The 14,111-nt window shown below is 37.3% G+C and overlaps 1 protein-coding gene across 2 annotated transcripts in view; it reads right to left on the bottom strand.

Annotated features, from left to right (window-relative positions):
- Positions 1-14,111, bottom strand: part of FDL (fused lobes) — a 110,125-nt gene that overhangs the window by 82,422 nt on the left and 13,592 nt on the right. For both annotated transcript variants that reach the window (XM_028311115.1, XM_028311114.1), the window contains exon 2: positions 8,779-8,829. The gene's annotated coding sequence lies outside the window, so the exon portion shown is untranslated. The remainder of the gene's footprint in view (positions 1-8,778; positions 8,830-14,111) is intronic.

Raw genomic sequence — 14,111 nt, 5'->3', positions numbered from 1 at the left:
TCAAAAGATGGAAAAAAATGTTTAGGTACTTATTTAGACTGATATTTTTTGTAGTTCTACTTTACATGAAGCCAACTTTGAGTACTGGCTATATTCTAAGTATTAAAAAAGTAAATAAAAGCTTGCAATAAATAGAAGTCTTACTAGAGGATAATTTTGTTCTGGCTAAAAGGTGTTCCTCTTAGCTAAACTACAGAAAAGTAGGACGTTACATAAATGTAATAATTTGACTCTTTAAAAAATACTTATAATCATTATCGGTTTAGCTAACAGCAGTCTACAGCTAGACGTAGTCTCGCCCAAAAAACCGACATACCTACTTATGTATAATTTGAAAAATTTACGCAACATTTGTAAGGAAATAAGTAGGCAATGTCCACAATTTAAAAAGCAAAGATATGCGTAGTCCATCAGGTATGCTCATTTATTTAATTTACCTACTTACTGAGCTGTTACATGAATACTATAAATGCTTTTTATTCCAAAAGGATAGTTTTAAAGCAAAATACTAGAGCAAAAGTGAATCGAATTCCTATTTAGAATGCCTTGAATGCTAGATTTTTCAAATTGGCAGACTAGCTGACCTAGACAAGTGATACCGTTAGCGAAGAATCTAAACTTGTCAGGTCACAAAGTTTATTAGCCTTTTAAATATGATATGACGATATATCACTATGGAATAAAACCAGTTAAAAAGAATTTATGATGTTGATTTCGAGACAATCATTTTAGTGTAGAAGCAGCAAATCGAACGCACAGCGTTGAAAAGAGCTCTGTGATTGGTTCGTGTGTCACCCTGTGCGTCCACGCGCACTGTGAGACCTCATAGTAATGTTTGTGAAAACGGGCGTCATACTGGGTGAACAAACAACAGGCCTGAATCAAGTTATTGCTCAGCAGGTAAGTTTGTGAACTTGAGAAAATTTTCTTTTCAATATTTTTTTCATTTGAATAAAATTTCCTCCTATCATTTTATGTATCGCCACTTCTGGTTATTTTTACTGCCCTTAAAATTGAGACGCGCCTTGTAAAGGGCAACGCCATTGTTTGTTAAGACCACTTGTCAATCACAGACAAAGGACGTGTATAGGGTCCATGTACACCGCGGTTTGCAGGTATTTTCAGGTATTTCATTCAAGAACTCGTCGTGTACCTACTGGTTGTTATTGATATTAATGTAACTATGTAAGCAAATTAATCTAGGAGGGCTATCATTTTTGAACTGAACAGTTGGCACCACTGGCGAGTGACAGGACTTTACAATGGCGCTATCCTAGTGAGAGCAAATGAGATAGTCCTTCTACCGCTTCAGTCCTCACCTGCCTAGGATGCGCACTGCGAAAAGCGGTTATCACGCTATTTTAACAATTTTGCCCATACATTTTGACGTCGATAAGAGTATATCACGGCGCACATTCTAGCCCGGCAAGTGGCGTCACTGTCTTAGCCACTAGCAAGTGACATGACCTTACTCTACACTGGTGAGCCCTAAAACGATATTCAGCAGCCCGGCAGGGCAGCAGTGCAAACGCATGATCGTAAAACACGTCGTTGAAACGGAAAAAACGTAGTGTGCATGGACCCTTAAGGTCTTGTCACAGTAGAAAGAATTTTAGTTACCACAATGACGTCGCAGAACCTCCCTATTTTCAGGTGCATACATTTTCGCACAGCAAGAAACTTATTTAGTGTAGCTTTTAATAGTATTAAAATAGAGTCAAAAGTCCGTTAGCAGTTTCCAAGACTAGTCAGCTGACGAGGCAAGTTCTTGGGGCTGTGACATGCCTCCACGTTGGTATTAGTTGCAATTTTAAAATTGGTATGGTGACATAAGTAATAGTTACGACTTGGTATTATTCAAGAAAAAAAATCTCTTCTCAGAACTGTCTCATTTTTGTTCCGAAGCAGAGATGTGTTAAATTTTTCAAAACAGTTTTATTTATATTTAAACTCACTGAAAACAAATTAATTTTATGGATATGGATTTAGAGTGATTTCCGAAGTAAAGGCTCTCATCATGAGGTCTCTTCGCTAGATAGGTACTCTTCATGAAGTTTCAGAGATAAGATTCTCCGATTAAAACTTATAACGCTTACAAAGTAGATCTCAGAGGAAAGTGAAAAATCTAGGTTACTGTTCTAGGGCCTGCTACTCGGTGCGTCATTGTGGAGCGTGCTCAAAGCCCTCGGAAGTGCCTCGAGAACCCTTCGAGAGGGATCACAACCCTGCAAATAGTGCCTCTCGCTACGTTATAGGTATGTGGGAACTAAATCTAAGATCCCACTCGCTAAGTCACAGGTATAGGGTGTCCCGAAATATCTTTTTTTATATTTTCGCTACACAAGACCCCTCAAAAGTTGCGTCATAAGATGTAGATTACCGTAAAAATAATTAAAAAAATATAAAATAATGTCTCAAGGGCTCTACCGGCATTTTTATGTCTCAAAATATCTCTTAATCAGCCCTTCACTGTTTGTCATATATTATATTTTTTTCACAATTGTTTCATTTTATTTTGTAATAACAGTGGCAGTTGAACCCTAAGATATGATTTGCAGGCAATGACAGACTGTTTCCAGTGAGGAATAGGTTTGGTTCGAACTAACAGAATTCATATTTTGACTTGTTTTTCTCAAATTTTCTACTCCTTCGGCAAGGCTGTTGGTATTATTTCTGTTGAGGTTTTATTGCTGTAAGGTATTGCACCGCACTTTTTTGTTATAATATTACATACTTTTAGCATAAATTTAACAAAAATTTAGCAATATATGGTAGTAATATACTTTTTGATTTTTTTCAGGTAAAAACTACCTAGCCAAAAATCTTTATAATATTATATTTAAACAGAATNATACCCAGTTTCTGGCCTGGGGGGGGTAAGTAATACCCAGCTTCCGGCCGAGGGGGAGTCATACCTAGCTTATGCTTATGGACTGGGGGAAGGGGCTAGCCTTACCCAGCTTCTGGCTTGGGGAGAGGGGGGGGAGGGGTCAAGTCATAACCAGTTTCTAGGGCTGGGGGGAGGGGCTAGCCTTACCCAGCTTATGGCCTGGGGGAGGGGGGGGGGTAGGGCATGCATTATTCGTTCGATATTGGTATTCGAATATTTCGAATACTAAAATTTATGGTATTCGAATACTTCGGATAAAACGATTTTTTCGAATACTGCTATTTTCAATATAATGTAAATTAAAAGAAACACTTTTTTGTCTATAATAATTTTAATAAGGTTTAATTTGCTTAATACAATCATCTAACTTCAATAACTACTTGAAAAAAAAAAACGCTGCTGACGAAGGTAGTCGAAAAAATACTGTTCAAACGAATGTAGCCCCACTTCGGTGATCTGATACCTGAACACCAATTAAGTTTCCGGGAAAGACACTCCACAACTGAACAGGTCCACATAACCATACACATCATCTGGAGACTTGTTCTGCCCTATGCAACATAACGTCCGGTATACCCCAGGGTAGTGTCTTGGGGCCCGTGCTATACCTATTGTTTACCGCAGACCTGCCAACAACTGCAAATACATTCACAGGAACCTTTGCTGACGACAAATGTAACAATGGCAACACAGGACGATCCAGCCACGGCCTCACTCTATCTCCAGGAAAGCCTGACGGAAATGGAGAAATGGTACCATTCATGGCGTATTAAAGCAAACGGAGAAAAATCTGTGCATGTTCATGTAACCTTCACTCTCAGAAGAAACTCCAGTCCACCGGTTAAACTTAATGGTATCCAAATACCTCAGGCTGAGCAGCTGAGGACGTTAGGTATCTGGGCTTGCACTTGGCATTGGCAAAGCATATATGGAAGAGGAAGCACCTAAATGCCAAACTAAGGAACATGATGTGGCTTGTCGGAGGCCAGTCACAGCTGAACACCAGTAGCAAAATGATGTTCTACAAAACTATCCTTAAACCTATCTGGACCTACGGGATACAGCTGTGGGGAACAGCTGCCAACTCCAATCTCGACATAATCGAGCGCTTCCAGACAAAAGCCATACGTTTGATTTGCCAAATCCCGTGGTATATCAGCAACAGGCTCATCTATCAGGACTTGCCATTGCCCACAGTCAGAGAGGAAATAAAGAGCTACACACTCCGCTACAAGGATAACTTTCAAATCATCCAAACACATCAGTCCAATAACTCATGACCATTGAAGGCTTCCTATTCATCAGACTGCAAAGAGCTAGTGTCAGGCAGGAGTCTCCTTAGTAGATTCCAGGACAGTTGAGAAACCATGACCACTGAGGGCAACTGAGTCACTGGACTCCTGCTGATTTACTACAAACAAAAAATGTCATTACAACAGGAGATAACTACACCATAACACTAGCACTATCGGAAACCATGTACCTGGCACTTTAACCTTTTTCGCGAATATTGGTTGGCACTTGAAGGGATATCTGCGATTGCGCGCACTTGTCCATTCATCTAACCTTACCGCTAACTTCTTGCCTGCAGTTTTAATAGTTTTAAGTTTTATTAAGTAGTTTGCGGTCAGATATTTTTACAAGTTTTTAATAGGAAAGACGTATTCGTATTGTTCGAAAAGACCGGATAATTATATAGATGCTATTCGAATAATAAATGTGGCGAATATCCGAATAATACGGATATCCGGATATCCGAATTGCATGCCCTAGGGGGGGGGTCAAGTCATACCCAGTTTCTGGCATTTCTGGCATGGGGGGGGGGTATACATTTTTATATTTTACTTGGAAGAAGATATGACTCTAACAACACTTATGTACACTTTATTTGAATAAATCGCCAAATATACCACCGCGGAGACCCCAATCGCGTCTCTGCGTGCCATTGAATCGTATGAGCGTATGGATTTTTTGCGTTATTTTTCACAATTTCCATTTTTAAAAATTACCTATCGATAGCTTACTTTATTCTGATGAATAAATGTCATTACAAGTTTTTCTCTAAAACTGATAATTTGGCTAGAAAAAAATATTTTCTATCCACGCAGTACGGCGGCAGCGTTCGGATCGGATATAATGACGTCATCGTCCCCGCGCCGGGCGGTCAGTGAACTTTTTTAGTAATTTGGCCATAACTTCGTCAATTTTTGTCGTAGAACAAAAATTTTTGCACTGTGTATTAAGGATTTCTTAGCCCTATAAATCTGCATTCACAGCTAAAAATCGAAATGATCCTCATTGCTTCGAGAAATGGATGGTACGGCCGTGCCGCTTTTTTGCTCGACTTGGTGGGGGCACTGCCGTGCCCCCAGATTGCGTAATTGTTTGTTGTTCTCAATAAAATAAAATAAAAAATCTGTACTTATAATAACTCCTTCCTTTGGTTTATTTTTGAATAGCACCGTATTAGGTTTTCACTTTTATTTTGGCTAATTGTTGATTTCTGCATTATTTTATGATGTCATAATCTTGTTGATTATCCTTATTTAGTAGATTCGCAAAGTCTTTGAATTCGGACAGCAAACAACTTATAAATAGCAGATTGATTCACACCTGGAGAATGTCGTCATCGCCGATGAGCAAATTAAACACACAGACACACTTATGTATTCTACGGAGTTGAAATAAGGAATTTAGAAGAGAACTAGTCTAATCGGATGCAACTTTTTTAACCATTTATGTAGGTTTTTGGAGAAAGATTAAAAAAAAATCTATTTCAATCCGCATACTTACAAATCTTTAATCATCAAACGATATCTATGCAAGCAGATACGTAAGTAGGATCAGTGCATCTAGAAGTATCAATAACATGGGCTGGAAAAACGAGGTGTATTAGATTTTATTGTAAGTTTAGAAGAAGCTAGAATATTATTGCGTGAACAAGTGAAGTTTCAGGGAGCAGATTGTACTGATTTTAATTAAGTAACTCTCAGCGAGGTCTTTTCACAGTTGAAATGTGTAAAACCTGTTCAATCCAGCCGTCAGACGAAAGAGTGTTATTGCCAATAAGAAAACTTAGGCTGAGTTGCACCATTTTACTTTAGCTTTAACAAACGTCAAAAATCTGTCAACTCCATACAAAAATCACCGGTTATCTTTATAGTTACGGTTAAAGATTGATGGTGCAACTCAGTCTTATTTATTATCGATAAGAAAGCTAACTGACAAGGATATCTAAAACCTATTAGTAGATACCACTTCAAATCAGATTGAAGATTTTCGAAATAATCCAATTACATAATTATCAAAAAGTGATATAATTTATCAATAACGTTTTTAATGTAAAACTGGATTACAGTAATGAGTTAATTAATCCATCGAGTTTAATTTGGTGGGCGCTGCCACGCTATTATTATTATGGTGGGTGGTTTGCAATTAGGTAATTAAATTCATTTATTTAGTACTCCCCAACCCGTCTGGTTAACGTGGGGAGGCCAAATCCTCCCTTTGATTCTGGTAAATTCGAGAGTCAGAGGAGACTTTTATGCCCGTTTCCACCATCAATCCCTAATTTTTCAGTGATCCCTATGGTAACACTTAACAGGTAAGTATTTTGTTTTGATGATGACACTATTTTTCTTGCGTTTCTTACGCTGCTTCCCAACACTGGTCCATATTATTGCCCTAAAGCAGTGGTTAGGATAAAATGGGGCGTGTAAAAGCGCTTTTTAAAAGCTTTATTGCAAAAAATGAATTTTTTTTATGAGTATTTTGACTTCTAGTCGACGAGAAAAGCCACGGAAAGAAGTGAGTCACTGAAACTAGTAGCCGGAACTACTAATTAACTTATACCTCGTATGAATTACTAGCAATTCGTGATCAAATTACTATTTTTAGTTGTGGTAACTGAAATTTTGAATCAAAAGTGTACCTACAGCCTACTGTTGACTCTACATTACGTGGTATGTACCTATTATGCAAGCCCGCATGCCAGCACTGCGGTGCGTGCACCCGCGTATCAGTTTGCCTCCGATAACAACACTATCTATTGAATGGCCAGTTCGCTAATTAGGTCCATTTATTTAGGTAGCACACCGCAGCGATTAAAGTGTTTTCGTTACATTTTGATTTGTCCTCGACCTAACAGGTCAATATTTTTCCGTCTCGATATTAATAATGAGGCCCAATTGTGCCCAATAAATAGGTACCTATACTTATTTGTTCTATACACGCTTGTGGGGCCAAAAAACTACTGATTTAATTTTGATGAATCTTTGCAATGTATCAGAATAGTATACAGGCTATAATTTACCGAAATTAATGCAGAGATAAAAGCAGAAGCTACTCGTAATTCAAAAATCTGGACCCATCAAAGTCTCTACTAGGTATTTTTACTTGAAAGTAGGTACCAAATTTTTACCAAACATTTTGCTGTCGTTCGCGACTATTTTAGAGCCAAGGCAGAAACAGTTACTACCCGCCAATCATGACTAAGTACTGTATGGCTGGATGCCTGCTAAAAATAAAGTCGGTGCCTTTTCACTCCAAAATAGTAACCCACAAATTCAGTCTAAATTGAACGGCTGCTACAGTATAAAATAGCAGGCTCAGTACGCTCGATGGGACATCAAACTAAACACTGCGTCAACGTGAATGTATATTCGTAGAATCATTTATTGTCTCATAGATTTAATACGCGATTCGTAAACATTACAAACATCAATTAATACCTCAAAAATTTACTTAAAATTGTTAAGTATCTTAATATCGCCAACATAAAAATTCCCCTAAAGATCGCGTGAATGGAGGCAATAGCCAATTTGACAAATGGCTGTGCGTGGAGGGCCAAGTCATCTTCGTGTATGCTACCTTACTCCACCCAGAAATAGTCGGTTGTCAAAGATTTGAGTCGATTATAACACCAAAAATGTATTTAATACTAGCGGCCGCCCGCGACTTCGTACGCGTGGACCCCGTTTTACCCTTAGGGGTGAAGTTTCGAGTTTTTTAGGGTATACCCGGAAATTATTCAAACTTTTCTCGCTGTAAAAACCATCCTTGGACTTCAACAAACATTTTAAAAAAAGAATTGGTAAAATTGGTCCAGGCGTTGTTGAGTTATGCGCTTACCAACACATTTTGCGATTCATTTTTATATTATAGAAGATTATTTTCTTATAGAAGTTTCAGACAATTAAGCGTTTAATTGTAAGATAAGAAGGTCCACTTTTGTCGGTTTCCGACACAATTTAAGATAAGTGGAGTTTTAACATTATATTTTATAGTAACTTTTTTACTACTGGCTGGCTTGCACCATCTTACTTTAACTTTGACAAACATCAAAAATCTGTCCAACTCCATACAAAATGCACCGGTTATCGTCATAGTTACCGTTAAAGTTAGGTGGTGCAACTCGGCCTAAGCTTATCAAACCTATGAAAGAAAAATTTTGCAGTTTATCTGACGGATAAATATGTATATCAGGGAATTGATTTTAAGCACTTAGGCCGAGTTGCACCACCTAACTTTAACAGTTACTAACTATAGCGATAACCGGTGCTTTTTGTATGGAGTTTGACAGATTTTTGACATTTGTTACAGTTAAAATAAGATGGTGCAACCCACCCTTAATGGTGTATGGTTAAAGCTTACTGTCAAGTCCCATCTTTCTAGATAACACAATATATCCAGTATCCACGTAACGATAAGAGCTTACTGCCTTAACTTCCACTGTGAGGGTACTCAGCCATTTTCAGGGAAGAGCAGCATTTTTTGCTACCCCTGCATTCTGCAATCCTGTTAGTTGGCCACTCGGGCTGCGTCCAAGGGCCCTTATTGCAGCCTCCTGCTCCTAGAAAATGTTGTAATTTAAAGCCTAGATTACTTACTATTTGGTTGTGGTCGCCATTATTCGTGCTGTCGACATTTCATTGATTTATCTGAAACAAAATTGAGATTATTAATTTCTAATTTATGTAAGTACGTGTGATTTCACAATAAATAAACAGAATTAGAATTTAATTTACCAGAGGCTTTTGCACATTCTAGTTCGGTGGTAATGTAAGGTTTAAGTACCCTTTTTTATCCACAACGAGGAAGCTCTTGGCCTGTATCTCACTTGATGGTAAGTGATCAGGCCGAAGGCGGAAGCGAGCTTCACCCGGAATCCTCAACCACCGAGGAGGCTTTCTTACCTCTACTGCCGGAACACAACGATGCTGTTAACATTGTTGTTATGGCGACTGTCTTAGGTAAGATGGTAGTAGCTAGCCAGGCGGGCTTAGAACAAGCCCTACCACCAACCAAACAGAACAGAAAAATCTGCCCCCACTGGGAATCGAACCCGGGACCTCTGCGTCTGAAGCAGGTGGTCTTACTACTAGACCACAGAGGCGGTCAAACCTACTGGTTTTAGCGACATACAAACAACATAAGATATCAAGATAGATCTTACTATATTTTACATAAATTATAATACTTGTGTATAGCTATTTAATCTACAAAACTGCAAGACATGTGCCCTCCTCCAATACATTTAATGGATGTCATTTACAGAGCTCCGCAATCTGACAATGAAAATGGGAAGCATTTTCTTATTGACATGAAAGAAAAAATATATCCCTGAAAATTCCAATCGAAAGAAAACGCACTTTATCACAACCAAACAAGGTTCATTTTAAGTGAAATAAAATGCATATTTCACAAACAGTCGTCAATAAGGGAAGTAAAAAATATTACACCATAATCGACTTTTTATTGTGATGTTCATTAACTTAAATTATGTAATAAAGGCTGATAAATTGCAAAAATATTCTTTGAGAAGAATTGGTGATAACGAGTTTCCTTATACAGTCGGCTGCATATTAGAATCTCGTTTTTGTTGCAAATTCGCACCTATTACCATACCACAGGTGTTTAGCTACATTTGCCGTCGGTACAGTCACCAACATAAGAGAAATAGGCTTTGAAATACAATACATTCGTCTGAATAATGTTTTGGATTTATATCCTGTTTTTTCTTTTTCTTTCTTTCAAAGCATATTCCTTTGAATTAGGAATAATTATAAATAAACTAAAATATAATAATTAACTGTAATGGTCCAAGAAAGTATAAGGTAATAAGATTATAAAAGAAACTGATTAGCATATCCATTATGCTTTACTCGTACAATATGGCCATCAATTTTATGGTTCCGGTGTTTAATATTAAAATATAAAAAGTACTTAACCTAACTGCGGGCCGATTAAAAATTTACGTTAAAAGGTCAGAGTTGAATAACATTGCATTGTTTTCCTTTTAATTTCCAGGAAAATGTGTAACTTATTAAGGGCTGATTTTTCAATCGTCAGATATCTTTTATCTGAAGAATAAGTTTGGCACATTGACAGTTTCAGTATGGGAAATATGTCAAAATGACAAGGTTATTCTTCAGATAAAAGATATCTGAGGATTGAAAAATCAGCCCTAAATGAAATAGGAAAAAATAACTTCCACCGATAAATGGACGTAAGTAAAGCCTTTCCTCATTTCAGTCAAAAGTTGAAACGATGCTTCGTCGTCTCAGCCAAATGACGTCCACTGCTGGACAAAGGCCTCCCCCAAGGTTTTCCACAATGAACGGTCCTGCGCTGCCCGGATCCAACGAAACGATGCTTAGTTAGGGATAATGTCAACTCAAATGACTGTTAAAGATTCCTATTATAAGCGTAACAGGTAGAGACAAAAAAGTAGAAACTTTTGTAATTAACAAACAATTTTCTATTACAGAAGTCTCACATTCATGGGATAAATTAACGTGATTTCATTTCCATCCTTGCCAGCCGTCCCTACTCCCTGTATACTCGAGTTCTAAGCAAAATACGTAGCATGTAACAGTGCAAGTGCGCCGTTAAGTGGCCTCAAGAATTTCTGCTGAGGATCTCTTGTAGGGACTCCATAAGACTAGTGTCAGGCGACAGAGGAATAAATATCCATTATTACAGAAATAGATAAAATAAAAAATAAATACGTTCAGTCCCTTTCCTTTAGTAGAACGGCACGATATTTCTTTGCCAGGTATAGGTGTTGGCGACAAAACATTTTCCATTTCTGTAGCTAACATTCTGTACAGCTACAGAAATGGAAAATGCTTAGCTTTAAATACACAACTGTATTTCAGATCACTTATAAAAGCTACGCAACCGAATTATATCCAAAAAACAAGATGGCTAACACCGTTGCTAGGCTGCAGTCCATAGACCATGGCCTAGCATCGGTGTTACCAGATCTGTCGCCAACAATAGGTACCTACGGGACTTATCCCACCACTGTAACTCCTGTATAGGCTGACTACACAGCCAGGATCTACAGCATAGCCTTCAATAAAACCTAACCAGTGAAGGTCGAGTAGTCCCGGGGATAGCTTGAATCTACAGCGAATTTAACCAGAAATTTCGAAATCCGAGTATAATGACAACTTCTCTCCGTTGCAAACGAGAGACGGGAGAGTGATTTGGTAGGTAGGTAAAGATTGTTTGTTTAGGTTTACAATGTGCGTGTGTATAATGGAAAAACTTTAGTTATTTTTTTCTAAATAGCCTCAAACATCCTTGACATTAGGCACATGATAATGGAACCGCAAACGCTGCTCATCGAAGCTTGAAACTTGTAAAATAACTTGTTGATAACAAATAATGGCTATAATAACAAACAGTCACGCTGCTCGTGTCGTTTGGAGCAGATGATTGTTATGTGTTGGAAAAATAAAGTTAAATGGGTCCGATTAATAATATTACGTAACTCACACGACCTTCGAGTCGTTTTGGTCGAGTATATCTACGTTCCTGTACCTACATCTAATCTAGAGACAGCAGAGCAACCATATTCCTAAGCAATAACCTTTACTGAAGACTATTCCTATTTCGAACAGTGGCAGTGTGCTTACCAGTTTACGTTAGGTGTGCTCGCTAGCGAGTGCATAAAAAAATCAATGAAGATTTTAGTTCCTGAAAGTAGCTGCTAGAGGCGTTGTACAATGTCTTATACAGGGTGGAAACGTTAAGTGATCTCACTCGATTATTTCTAAACTATACAAGATATTGAAAAACTGGTTACTAATCCTGAAAGTGCTTCATGAGCTCTTTTAAACGGTACCAATAATAGGTTACAGAATAAACTGGGTCTATCTGAAAATTCAATGATTCCAGCTTCCATACTAAATGTATGCCAGACACACAATATCAGAAGTGTATTTTTTTTTATTTAATAATAAACTTTTAAAATAAACTCGTAAATTGTATTGTTATTTTAAATTATTCATGGAAAACATTGGTTTAGGCTTTTCTTGCTATAATATTGTCAAGAGATGAGTGTCATGACTGTGGTTGTACTAAATGTATGGAAGAAGGGAACATTGAATTTTTGGATAGATCCAGTTTATTCTGTAACCTATTTTTGATGCCATTGGATACACCTTGTGAAGCACTTTTAGAATCAGTAATCAGTTTTACCATATCATCTGTAGTTTTTAAAATAATGTGACTTTACCAAATGTATGGAAGCTGGAAACATTGAATTTTCGGATAGATCCAGTTTATTCTGTAACCTATTATTAATACCGTTTGATAGAGCTCATGAAGCACTTTCAGGATCAGTAACTAGTTTGTTGATATCTTGTATAGTTTAGAAATAATCGAGTGAGATCACTTATCGTTTCCACCCTGTATATTATGTCATTTTTACGCAGTCGCTCGCTGGCAAACTCACTCAACTCAGCGTCAAATAGTTCGTGACACTCAAAGTTGCAAAAAAGTTCGCGACACGTCTTTGTTACAATTGGAATAAGGTTGTATTGTCAACTTTTTGGCCACTTACACAGGTAAATAAAGTTACCTAATAGGTATGTAGATTCACAAAACCCAATTGATGAGGGTAAAGGATTACGAAATTATGGCGATGATGTTCTACGTATTCGTAATTCAATTCAAGTCGTATACCAACTGTCCCGTTTGCTGAATGATTTGTGGTGGCACCAATCCGACTGAAGTTTATGCGCTTTCACCGGCCTGAACGGATTCTAGCCGGAATTATCTGGATTAAACCAGTTTAACGAGCAAACCTTGTTATTCCCAGGTATGCTACGGTGAGCTTCAGGATAAATCAATTTTCTCGTAATTAATCTTTTTTAGGGTTCCATAAAAAATAAGAATACTTATTGGATCACTTCTCTTGGATATCAAGACTTTTTATTCAAAATCACGGGATGACATTAAAAGGCTTTGCTCTACGATGTCCTGAAGTTGTAAAAAAAAGTTTCAGTGCAGATGTAATCTGGACTCGTTGGGAATCAAAGTATGAACTTACATCACTGAATCCGATAATAATTTTGATAAAGTAATGTCCACGTGGACATAGTAATTGAAGAATAAAGGCAAGTAATGTAAGATATGACGAAGGTACCAGAAGAAAGAGTGGGAAAACTAAAAGAGTAATTAATGACAATTATGAGTATGAGTTTGATTACGGAATCCTTAGTTCGCGAATCCAACTCGCACTTGACCAGTTTTTTGTAGGTACTGTTGAGGACACCTACGCTCTCATTATGGGCGCAAATAAAAAACACGGTTTTAAAATATCCACAATTTACTTTGAATTCATTTCAAGTACCTACCTACCTAGTTTTTCTATAAATAGCGAACAATAAGTACCTAAGTACATAATATGATGATGTTGACGCCCGTTGTTTGATTGACTGTGTTGTGGGAAGCTAGAGTGCAATTAAAATACACTATACTATATTATATCTACTATACTTATGTAACATGTAACTATTAATTAATCCTTGATTGCAAAGTGAAATAATAGGTAATGTTAGATAATTGGGTAGTCGACATCACACATTAATGACGTACTTATAATTTTTGAACGATAAGAGCCCTACATAGGTATGGAAAGAAAGTTACGTGTATAATGTAACTTTCTCGTCAAAATATTTGACTAGTCATTGATTCCACTACACTATAAGTAATAATACAGATAGGTTATGCATATACTTAGCCAATAATTTATTTTATTTTAGGTTTGAGGAAAGAAGTAAGGAAGGAAACTTGGAATTATTGGTTTAATGGTGTCAAATAGGTTACATAGAGACTGTTCTATCTCCTTTCAATATATTTTTATATTTTGTTTGAAATACTGCTTTATTAGCCTGAACAGTAACTTCGTAACTGCTGGCGTGTGATT

The sequence above is a fragment of the Ostrinia furnacalis genome, unplaced genomic scaffold, assembly GCF_004193835.3.
Source record: "Ostrinia furnacalis isolate ACB-3 unplaced genomic scaffold, ASM419383v2 OfSCF3206, whole genome shotgun sequence".
Lineage (NCBI taxonomy): Eukaryota > Metazoa > Arthropoda > Insecta > Lepidoptera > Crambidae > Ostrinia > Ostrinia furnacalis.
The sequence above is the reverse complement of the archived record's forward strand: the minus strand, read 5'-3'. Positions and strand labels throughout refer to the sequence as shown.